Below are 12,833 nucleotides of genomic sequence, written 5' to 3'. Positions count from 1 at the left end.
GAAGTGGGTCTGGGTGGGTTACTCTTCGGAGGGGTGGTATGGACTGGTTGGACCAAAGGGCCTGTATCCACATGTAGGGAATCTAATCTAATCATAATGTTATGGCAAGTCCGATTCCATGGCAGAGTCAGTGATGGTAATGCCATTGAATGGCAAGAGGTGATGCATATTTATGAGACCAGGCATGCAGTTAATAAGGAGAAAGTGAGGTCTGCAGATGCTGGAGATTAGAGCTTAAAAATGTGTTGCTTATGCCCGAAACGTCGATTCTCCTGTTCCTCTGATGCTGCCTGACCTGCTACGCTTTTCCAGCAACACATTTTTATGCTGTTAATAAGGCCATTAACAAAGAATAATCCCTTAATTTTCAGCTCACTTTGCCTGGAAATTAGTTAGAAGATGCAGCACGCTGCACAGTAATTCAAGTTAGGTGTTGCAAGACTTGTCATGTGATTCTGCCCAAATTGATCACCACCACCCATCAGATTCTATAAGATTCTGCTCATTGTCTCTATAATGCTTCAGTGGATGCGTAACATGACCATAGCTACTCTTCATAAGTTGTCATGACTTGGTTGTGTACCTTCACTCTGCGGTGCAGATCATTTGTTGTAGATTTATGGTTGTTGGCTGCGTGATGCCTTCTGTATCAACTTGACATCTGTGTGATGGTTAGTTTGTCACCTATTTCTTCACAGGACTTGACCAATAACCATTCAACATCTTATGACTTTGGCTCGACGCATTAATATAGTATATCTGAAGAACCCAGATGTTTGTATGAAAATTTCAAATTTCTGATTCAAGTTGAGTCGACTGTCTTTGAAAAATACAATATTATTTCTTTAAGTTATCAACCTTTCTTACGAATCAGGGACGATGGATCCTCCCCTTGGAGTTTTACTTTCTCTATGCAATGTGTCTGTTCTAGGTATTCTGAAATATCCCCTTAAATGTTTGCCACTGCATCTACACTGACCTGTCCCTTAACCTTATTTGCTAGTTCTCTTTAGCTCACACTAATTTCATTCCCTCATAACTGCACTTATTTAAATTTACTATACTTGTCTCAGATTCACTCTTCTTTCCCTCAAGTTGAATGTAAATTTCAATCATATTATGGTCCCTGTTACTGAGGATCACCTTCTCAATGAGGTTGTTAGTTAGTCTTATCTTGTTGCACAATACAGTACGGTACAACTTGGTCTCTGGTTAGCTCTAGAACATTCTCTTCCAAGAAACGTCTCTGAAAACATTCCATGAACTCTTTGTAGGATAGAATCCTTGATTCATTGAATCCCTCCAGTGTGGAAGCAAGCCATTTGGCTCATCGAATGCACACTGACCCTTCGAAGAACGCCCCCCACCCAGGTTGACCCATCCCTGTAACCCTGCATTTCCCATAGCTAACCCCTCTAACCTACCCATTCCTGGACACTGGGCAATTTAACATGGCTAGTCCACCTAACCTGCACATCTTTGGACTGTGGGAGGAAACTGGAGCACACGGGGGAAAGCAACACAGACATAGGGAGAATGTGCAAAATCCACACAGTCACCTGAGCCTGAAATCAAACACTGGTCTCTTGCTGTGTGAAGCTGCAGTGTTAACCACTGAGCCAGTGTGTCACCCCAATCTAGGCTATCTTTGCCAACCTGGTTTTCCAGTTCATATGGGGATTAAAATTCCCTATGATTATCTCCATACCTTTTTGACAAGGTCCCAATATTTTTCCTTTTATATTCCATCTTACCACGTGGTTACTTCTATAGAGCATGTACTACAAATGACTTCTTGCTTTTATAATTTCTTATCTCTACACTTCGTAAACTTGGTCTTTTGTCTTTATTCTGTTAATACCATAATTAATTGAAAAAAATCCGTCCTTCTTTTCCTAACTTCCTGTTCTTCTAAATGACATGTATTCTTCAATATTCAGACACCAATTTATGGTCATTTTTTGTCAATCATTATCAAATCATATATATTTATTTCTATGTGCTCTATCTGTTAATCTCTTTGTTTCAAATGCTATTTGTACTGTATGGATTCTTTAGTTTTTTAAAGATTTTAATTATTTTTGTAACCTCTAGCATGATCTATTAGGTTACTCTTAGATTTGTACTCACATTCTATTTCTGTTACAGTCTGTTTATAATTTATCAATTTATCTGTTTATCAATACCTTTACCTATAATCATAGAGTTGCCTTATCTTCCCTAATTTGATCCACTATTTAGTTTAAATTTTAATTTCTTAGTTATTTGAATTGCTAGAACACCAGCCCCAGCATGGTTCAGGTGCAGTTTTTTTTCCCAACAGTACAGCCCCAGTTTCCTCAGTACTGGACTGTCAAGCTGAAGCACTTCTACTGAATCAGTCTTTGAGCCCCACATTTGTTTTTTTCAATCTTGTTTACCCTACGCTAATTTACACACGCCTCACATAATAATCTGCAGATGTGATTTTGCTTCTTAAGTTTTTGCCCAGATCCTTATACCTATTATATAATACCTCATTCCTGGTCCTGCCTGTACTCTTGGTTCCTACATGGACCATAGTGACTGGACATCCCTCTTCAGCTTGCTCCCCTGCCCAGAGCAGATGTCCCAAAAGCTAGTACTGGGCAGGCAATTCAGCCTTGCCCTTTGCTGCAGCGCTTGATGCAAATCCCCCCTCAATATATTTTGTTTAGATTAGATTCCCTACATTGTGGGGACAGGTTCACACTAACCCTCCAAAGAGTAGCCTACCCAGATCCCCATTTCCCTCTGACTAATGCACCTAACACTATGGGCAATTTAGCACTGCCAATTCACCTGACCTGCCCATCTTTGGAATGTGGAAGGAAACCGGAGCACCCGGAGGAAACCCACACAGACAAGGGGAGTATGTGCAAACTCCACACAGACAGTCGCCTGAGGCTGGAATTGAACCTAGGACCCTGGTGCTGTGAGGCAACAGTGCTAACCACTGAGCCTTCTCTATTACTTATATATTCCCTTTTGTTCCCATCTTGCGAAAGGATTTTAGTTTCTGATGCCACACTGCAGCATTCACTCCCATACAGACAAGCTGATGGACAATTACAAAGGCTAAGGCTCCTGTACTTCTGCCATCTGGGTGCTTTTACCTGGCTTACTCGAAGTCACACCCATGTTTCCCTGAATGATTTATAGCATTGGTAATGGCACTTTATTTGCTGATGGTTGAGAATAGACTGATAGAGTTGTAATAGTCAGATTGGGCCTTTAGGCAGGACATACCTGGACAATGATTCACATTTTTGGATGAGTGTCAGTGTTGTAACTGTTATGAAATAGCTTGGGACCTTTGTAGCAGCATCATTTGATAGGGTGGTAGTAAGGTCTCAATGTCACAAAATTTGTTGACGTGGATTTGAATGCTAATATGCCATTGTGTTATTGCAATGTAATCAAATACAATTAATTTAGAAAAGATTCTGATCTTAGTCTGTGTTCTTGTCCTATTGTTTTATATACAGTTTTAATGCAGATTTTATCAAATATTCTTTGAATAATTAAATGCATTTAAAGTTTATTGCAGTCAAATTGAATTGTCACTTCCTCAAAAAAATCAAGAACTTTGGTCAGAAATTATCACAAATGTTTAATTTTCTGTGGTTTACTGGGTTGTTTTTGCAGAGATAATCCTTACTTTTTTTCCCATTACTTAATATGGAACTGAATTAAGACTGATAGCTGCTTATGTTTCTTTCAGCCATTCCTTTTGAATACGGGAAACCACATTAGACTGTTTCCAATCTACTTGTACCTCTGCAGCAATTCCTTCATAATGATTGACATGCCTGACCAATTTTCTTTCTTAGTTTCTCTCAACACTCTCAAATAAGTATTATACATTCCTGTGATTGTTTCAACTTTTAGCTTGACCAGGACTTCATTTTTTTTCCTGAAAATCCATTGACTACTACTTTTTATGGGGTGGCATATTGTTCATGTCAAGTTCAGGTAGAGTGCTGTGGATCATTCTACCTTGTGGGGACCAACTGGACCGATTGCTTTGAAAAGCTTTTAGAATTGCTGGTGATGTGACTAGGACATAGGAATTCTTTTCTTCCTGGGGTTAAGGTCCAGGGGCATAAATGATCTAGTGGGATTTAAAGCCACTGCCAAAATCATGGATAGCAAAATTTCAGGCTAACACATGAAATGATTGTGTCTAGTAATATCAGGATGTGATTATTTTCACATTATGCAGGACACCATGAAAATGAAAGATAAATTCTTTGTTGAAAATATGTGTGATTGATAGGTTTGATGGAAATAATTATTTTCTCAGGCAGAAGAATCTTGGTGAGGTGGGACAAAGAAAATGTCAAAAGTAGACATTTCATGAATACTTTATAACCCCTTTATGCACAAATAGCCTTTATGTGACTCTATATATGATCTCCATATATGGGATTTGTCATAGATTAATAATTGTAAGCATGTCAAAAAAAAAGGAAGAAAAACTCCAAATCCAAAAATGTAAAGGTCTAAGAAGTAATCACTGTAGGTAAATGAAAACTAGACTGATCAGTTAATTACTGAAACTAGCTTCCTTAGAAATCTCTTGTGAGATTCTAAAATGCTGCACTAGTAATCCCTGTCTTGGCTTAATCTAATTCCATTTCATGAGAAGAAATGGCTAGGTACTGAGTATTAATTATCTAATGGTCATTCAATAGTCTTTAGCAATAAGCACAAACACACAGAGCAAGTATTCACAATCATTCCATTTTCTTACTTCGGATGCCAGTCAAATTGAAAAAAATTCTCATCCAAAAAGGTAAAACAGAATTGATGTTGGGGAAAGAAAGCATAAAAGCAGCGTGAGTTTATATCATAATCAATTATCCCCATGGGCTTTTTTATTGAAGCAAAATCAGATACTGAACACTGCTGTGAACATAGATAATCGAAGCACAATCAAGCAGAACATTATGAGGAACATTTTGGAGGAAAGCAGCCTGGTATCAGCTAGAGAGCTTTACTAATAGCGGTCCAGAGTCAGTTGTGGAGATAGTTGTTGAAGGATCTACAATCAAAGGATGAGGAAAGCGAGAGGAATTCAAAGGAAATACAAGTCACAAAACTAGATGATACTGGTATGAAAGACTGGAGGAAAAATTAAAGGTAGAGAGGGGTTAGACTGAAGGGACTTGTAAATGGGAACATGGATTGCAAATTTGCATAGTTCAGAATAAGAAGCCATTTGAAGTCGGTGAGGTCATGGAGTTATTAGGTAGTCTAATTTAAGATGGAATAGGATGTGAAGAGTAAAGATTGAACAAGTTATAGCTTATGAGGGTGGTTCTAAGGAGATTGATGAGAAGTGGTCAAGCCTATACTGATAATGAAATCAAATATAAGATCTTCAATACCATTGCAGGATGAGGTGCAAACAGAAATGGATGATGTGTGAAGGTGGTAATAGACAATATCTTTATTATAAATAATGCTGAGATTGGTACAAATAATATACCCAGATAGCATATAATCATTGAGCTCAGCTTGAGCAAGCATCAATGCAGCAAAATCAAATCAGTGACTATTATGAAGAGTTCATCGAGGAAGCCAAAAAGGATTGCATCGATCTTGCTGAAATAATATTTGTGAATTTATTTCACTTCCAAACTTGACGGCAGAAAAATAGTTTGGCAGTATGATGGTGGCAACTGAGCCAGGGATAGTGGTAAAGAGCTGGAACTTTAGTGTAATCAATGTAAATTTGGAAGCTGGTGCCATTCCTTACCAATGAGGGGCAAGTGTCAGGCAAGATGCATATGTAGCCAGTGTGGAAAGTTAACAGCTAGTGGGCGGAGCTTCCCCTTCAGTGACAGAGATGCTGGGGGTGGGAGAGATGGACACAGATTTCAGCCCAAGGTTTGTGGCACTGGGATTTACAAACTTAGGGGCATAGGAGTGGAAGAAATGTTCCATAGAAAGTCACATCGCCTGAATTTCTATCTTGTACTTACAGGGATTACTATTATAAACACATTTTATATAAGATTAGGAGAGGATTAATCAGTAAGGGAAATAGGTTTATCAGGAAAAGGCAGGAAAATGGACTTGAGGATTATCAGGTTAGCCGTGATCTCATTGAATGGCAGAACAGAGTTGATGGGCTGAATGGCCTATTTCTGCTCCTATGTCTAAATGTCTAATGGACCTGCACATAGACAAGGTTACACCTTAGGTGACTAGATGGCTTAGATGGAGTAAACATTGCTGATGTACAGGCTGCATTGAGACAGGTGATAATGGAGCTGAGCAAATTCTATACCAGACAAGTGAACATCAGAGGAGAAGTGATAGAAAAAATGATAGAAGAAATTAAGTAATTAACTGTGTCAAACAGGGAAAGGATAGAGGATAAGGACTAACAATGCATCATGATGATGGTCACAGCAAAGTATTGACATTGTGGAAACTAGACTGAGAAGATACAGTTTGGAATTTAATGGGTAGATATGGAAAAGAGTGAAGATTGAAGAAGATTGTAGCTGGGTTATTTCCAGAGGTCCAGTGCTGATCACAGTTTTAAAGGGCAGGAGGAAAGGAAACATGAAGATGGGAAGCTTTTGAAAATGCCAACAAAAGAGACCGTTTTTGAGAAAACTAGAAACAAAAAAGAAATTGCTCGAAAAGCACAGCCAATCTCGCAGAATATGTGGAGAGAAATCAGAGTTAACATTTTAGGTCCAGTAACCCTTCCTCAGAACTAATGGCAGCTAGGAAAGAATTGTCTTTTATGCAGAAGACAGGGTGGAAGGAGAGGGTAAAGAGTAGATGATAGATGGAATGGGGCCAAAGAGAAAGAAGAACAGTTGGGAAGACAAAGGAATGGATAATGATCAACAAGAAACTAGATTAGGAGAATGAATGTCAAGTATTAAATCACCTTACTGAGAGTCAGGAAAGATGGGAAAAGGCAGCCCAGAATGTATGCTGCATAGAAGTTGAGGAAATAATAGAAATCCGAGGCAGCCAAGTACATAATTTTCACTGTAAAAGTAAAATCCATTAATTTCTCATAGCATGACTACATTCAGAGGTATCTGTTTCCGCATTTGAATTACTGTTATTGACAAGGTTAGAGATCAACAGCTTAAGTGAGATTCACCTGGGTAGTTTTCATTCAGCTGTCATAGATACAATGAGCCGTATGGACTCCTTCTATACCATAAAGTTCTGCGATCCTATGAATCAGTCAGATTTCTGTCTACATTATCAATTGGACAGAGAAAGTAGCAATCTCATTGGACTAGTAAATCAGAGCTGAGAGCTAAAGTGCATGCATTGAAATCCCACCATGGCAAATGGTGAAATTTGAATTCCATGAAAAACACCTTGAATATAAAGCCAGTCTAATAGTAACCATGTAACCACTGCCAAATTGTTATGAAGAGCTATTTGGTTTACTAATGTCCTTTAGGACTGGAAATCTCCCATCATTACATGTTCTAATCTACATGTGATACCAGCACAGGATGCTCAGCAATGTGATTGTCTCAAAGGTACATCAGAAGGCATTCTTTCTTGTCTAACTTTGCTTTCCTGTGTTGTACCATCTGTGCCAAGTACTTATAAAATATGATCCATAGGAGTTGATTCATAGATGTCCTCAAGAGAACTGAGGGATGAGCAATAAATACTGGCCTTCTCACTAGCGTCCACAATTTATCAATGAATCAATACATAAAGGAAAGGTTGCTGGAGCATGAAGTTTGAATGCCATTGCATCCTTCCAATCCCCTGCAGGGGCACCAGTCAATTAGCAATGCACATCTGCATCAAACAAACATCAAAGACTTGCAAGGTGAATCAGCTTCATCAGTTTTACTGTGAAAAGGCTGTATCAGCTAAACAGAGCATTTGCTGACTTTTTCTTCTGAATGCAGGGGACATTTTTGTGAGAATCACAGCCTTATGATTAATCAGCACTGGTTCTCAGATTGACAAAGTTTTGTACTTAATCGCAAATTGAATATTTCACTACAAAAATAATTCCTCAGATCAACGTCCATAACTATAGAGTGATTTGCTGTTCCCCTTAATGTTTGAAAACAAATTGAAGCGCTGATAACCTGAAGCTGTAACAATAACTAGACATGGCTGTGGAGTTCGTTGTAAAATTCTCTAACACGAGAAAAGCTCCTCACCTTCAATGGCCCTGCAATTTTTTTTGTTCTTGCTTGATTGTCATTACTGCCTTCTAGGAAAGGATGTAGTCTTAATTTCACACAGTTTTAATATGGTGAAAGAGTGTATAGTTTAAGAAGTAGCATTGACAAAGGCAGGTAAAAAAACAAAATCACCCTGTCACCATGCCTTCTTTTCCCATGTCTACATGTGGTAGACAACAAAAGATAAGCTAGAGGCATTCGTAGCAGGAGCAACAGTCAGATCATGTGGAGGGCCTTTGGGTCATTTTCATTCCCCATCATTACTGTGATAACATATATGAATTCTGGTGCTCTTCTTTCATCCCATGTTTGAAATCTAAGAAATGATAAAGAGTGCAGTTATCTATCTTGTTTCTGATATTATCAAATACTTTCATTTTTACTCAGATGAAAAGAATTTGGGAGATTGCATTGACTCAGTCTATGATCTCTTTCTACTGGGAGATTGTCCTTCAACCCCATGTAAAGCCATGCTCATTTTGTAACTTTCCTGTATTAGCACTTGCAATCCTTCAAAAGCAACTGTCCATGTACCTGAGCTTCGTCATTGCAGATAAATATTGAATTTTACTTTTGCCACTACAGATGGTTTAAACACTGCCAGCTTGCCTGGAATTCGTGCTGCTCAGCTGTAAGTGTCACAGATCAAGTTACACAGGCAAGCTTCTCACATGCCAAGTTAGAGGAAGAGATTAGACTTTGGAAAAATAGTCAATGTGAGCTGACAGTAAGGTATTCATGGACCATAAGACTATGTTTGGCATTTTCAGAAGAATGGGGTGAAAAGAGGGTTCAAACCATTGCATTATTAAAGAAAGAGACCAAGATACTCTACAAAAAAGACTGTTAAAAGATCCTCTTATCCAGTGGGAGTTTCTTAAGGCAGTGACTGCCACATCCTGAAGCCTAATGAATGTGGTAGGAAAGGTCAGTCCTGCTGTTAGTACCGGTAGAGGAAAGGAAATGGAGACCAAGTGGTGAGGAAGCAGAGGAGATCAAAACTTACATTTTTCTGTATATCTGACCACAATCCTACTTGATTTTGAAAGGAATAAAATCCCAAAATTCTGTGACTCTACTTATTATTTTCATACAATGAGAAACAGGGCTAACAGTTCCCCTGACCCCCTGACCCTTTTTCCACCCTCCTTTTGTCTTTTATTCACTATTTACATTTCAACAAACCGGAGATCCCTCATCTGTTTCACATTAGCTGTATACACAAGAAACTTCCTACAAAAATTATGATAAATTAAACAAAGCTTAAAACTTAGGAATTTTTAGAGGAAATTTTTAATTTTTTTGCTATGCACATTGGCAAACAATCCAAACATATGCATGTACTTAGATGTTACAGTGTACAAGGAGATTCAGCCATCCATATGTTTCGCTGCACTCTGTCCAAATGCATGTCAACACTAGCTCAGAGCAAAGGACATGCTGATTTCCCAAATGATCTTTCCTATGAGTATTCAATTTTATCTTCATCACATACAATTATTTTGAATAAACTTCAAATGATAAACAAGACAAGAGCAATCAATTACAGCTTGTAACATGAACAACCTTTAAGCGAAGGAAATAGTTCCATTTTAAATTGTTACAACTATCTTCTTGTCAAGAACATCATTTACAACATTTAACATTTTAGTTAATGAACAGAACATAAAGGTACAAAACAATAACCCGGTGAGAATGTTTCAACTTTAAAAGCCTTTAGTATCTAACACACTGAATCACTTTAGAGTTACATTCTAATTTTTCATGTTAGGAACTGACTTAGCAGAGAGGGCTTTAAATGAGAATGTCTGGAAAGGAATACATAGGCTTACAGAGTAAAAGCGTATGGCAGGATTTCAGGGCAGCTACTTAGCTAATGATACCCAAAGTGGTACAGGAAAGGACAGAGTGTACAAGCATAGGAATTAGGATCATAAGCGAACAATGGTAAAAGGCAAAATTAATGGCTCTTTACTTAAACATGCATAGTATTCAGAACAAAATAAATGAATTAATGGCAAAAATAGAAGTTAGTGGGCATGATCTTATAGCCATTCTGGAGGCTTAGTTGCATGGTGATCCAACTCTGGAAATAAATATTCAGGGCTACGTAACTTCTTGAAAGGACAGGGAGGAAGAAATGGCATTGAATAAACTTTGATAGTATAGTGTAAGGTTGATTGCAATAAATTAACTTGGGATCAGAAATGTGCAATTTATGTGGATGGAGGTCAGAATGTTTCAAGTTTAATAATCTTTAGCATCTAACATACTGAATCACTTCAGAGTTACATTCTAGTTGGAGGTAAGAAATAACAAGGAGAAAGAGTCATTAGTGGAAGTAATCTATAGCCCCCTAACAGTAGCCATAGGACAGAAAATATGGGTAACTTTAATCTTTTATGTAGATTGGGACGAATGGCAAATAGCCATGAGGAAAAATCCATAGAGTGTATTTGAAGCAATTTCCTAAAACAATTTGTTGTGGATCCAATCAGGCTACTTTGCATCTAGTAATATAGAATGATGTAGGTTTAAAAACTACCTCAGAGTAAATGATCCAACAGAACATAATAACAATAACATGGTAGAAATTTTAATTTAGTTTGAGAGTGAGAAGCATAGATCAGAAACATTTGCATTAAACTTAAATATGGGTGATTACAAATGAATGACAGCATAGTTGGCTGGAGTGGATTGGGACAGGAGTTAAGCAGAAAAAAAACAACTGATTCATAATGTCAAATGATAAGAAAATGAACAGTTCATGAGTCACAACAATGATATATCCCAGTGGGGAAGTTGGACTTCAGGAAGGGGACAATCCAATCATAATTAAGGATAGAATCAAACTGAAAGAAGAAAAAACATAAAGTGTGACAGAGATTTGTGGTAAACCAGAAGATTTGGAAAGCTTTAAAATCTAAATGAAGTTGACTCAATGAAATAAAATGAAGGGTAATAAATAACTTTGAGGATAAACTAGTAAGTAATATAAAGACAGCAAATGAGGATAAAGTTATTAGAGGCCCCTGAGAGAAGAAGGCTGGGGAAATAATAATGGAGAACGAGGAAATGGCAGAGGAGTTGAACATATATTTTGCATCAGTCTTCATGGCAAAAGAAACTACTATCCTTCAAAAATACTAAATAATCAAGGAACAAAAAAGGGTAGAGGGAAACAAATAAATACAATACTATCAAGAGAAATAGGAAACTCATGGGACTAAAGACCAATAAGTGCCCTGGACTTGATGGGATGCACCTCAGTGTTGGACGCACTGGTAATGATCTCCCAATGATACTTGGATTCTGGAAATGTCCCATAGGATTAGAAAACTCACAATGCAACTCCCTTATTCAAAAAGGGAAGAAAAAAATAAACCTGCTAAATATTGGTCGGTTAGAGTCATAGACTCATGGAGATATACAGCATGGAAACAGATCCTTCAGTCCAACTCTTTCATGCTGATTAGTTAACCTAAATAAATCTACTCCCATTTGTCAGCATTTGGACCATACCCCTCTAAACCCTTCCTATCCATATATTCATCCAGATGCCTTTTAAATGTTATAAATGTATCAGCCTCCACCACTTCCTCAGCCAGCTCATTCCATACATACACCACCCTGTGCGTGAAAATGTTATCCCTTTGGTCCCTTTAAAATTTTTCTCCCTCACTTGAAACCTATGTCGTCTACTTTCTGACTCCCCAACCCTGGGGAACATACCTTGTCTATTTATGTTATCCATACCCCTCATGATTTTATAAACCTCTGTAAGGTCACCCCTCAGCCTTTGACACTTCAGGGAAAATAGCTCCAGCCTGTTCAGCTCTCCCTATAGCTCAAACCATCCAAACCCTGCAACACCCATATGAATCTTTTCTGAACTTTTTCAAAACCTCTCTATCTTCCACTTCTCCTTGAAGGTATTCCATAAATCTAAAGATCTTAAACCAAGCTTTTAATCAGTTATTCAAATATTTTGATAGGCGTCTCAATGTCAAATTTTGTCAGAGTATACCTATAAAGTACTTTGGGACATTTATTTATATTAAGGTCCAAATAAATGGAAGCTGTAACTGTTTAATGATAAAATTGACTACGTCACGGCATAATAGTTTACAAACTTTCTCACAGCAGTTTTAGTGCCTTTGGTGTCAATGAAACTCCAGATCTCCTCTCAATTATAGCTGGGTATGCAGCCCATTCAAATGGACAAAAGCAGCTCTCTCTCTCTCTCATCCCATTCTTAGTTCAATGAGTTGGTTTGAGACATTATTGATAATAGTCCACAAAAATATGCACAGTCTTAATGAAGAGAAAGTCACAAAACTTTGATCCCCATGTATGCTCTATTGCCACCAACACTTCACCATATAAATGAAACGTGGTAAGAAAAATAAACAGAACTATAGACCGGTGAGCCCGACATTGGTGATGGGAAAATTGTTGGAGGGAATCCTGAGGAACAGAATTTGGAAAGGCAAGGACTAATTAGGATAGTCAATGTGGCTTTGTGTGTAGGAAATCATGGTTCATGAACTTGACTGAGTTTTTTGAAGAAGTAACAGAAGATTGAGGGCAGAGCAGTGGATGTGATCCATATGG

The sequence above is a fragment of the Chiloscyllium plagiosum genome, chromosome 3 (genome assembly GCF_004010195.1).
Source record: "Chiloscyllium plagiosum isolate BGI_BamShark_2017 chromosome 3, ASM401019v2, whole genome shotgun sequence".
In the NCBI taxonomy this organism is placed as follows: domain Eukaryota; kingdom Metazoa; phylum Chordata; class Chondrichthyes; order Orectolobiformes; family Hemiscylliidae; genus Chiloscyllium; species Chiloscyllium plagiosum.
Note: the sequence above shows the minus strand (reverse complement) of the source record.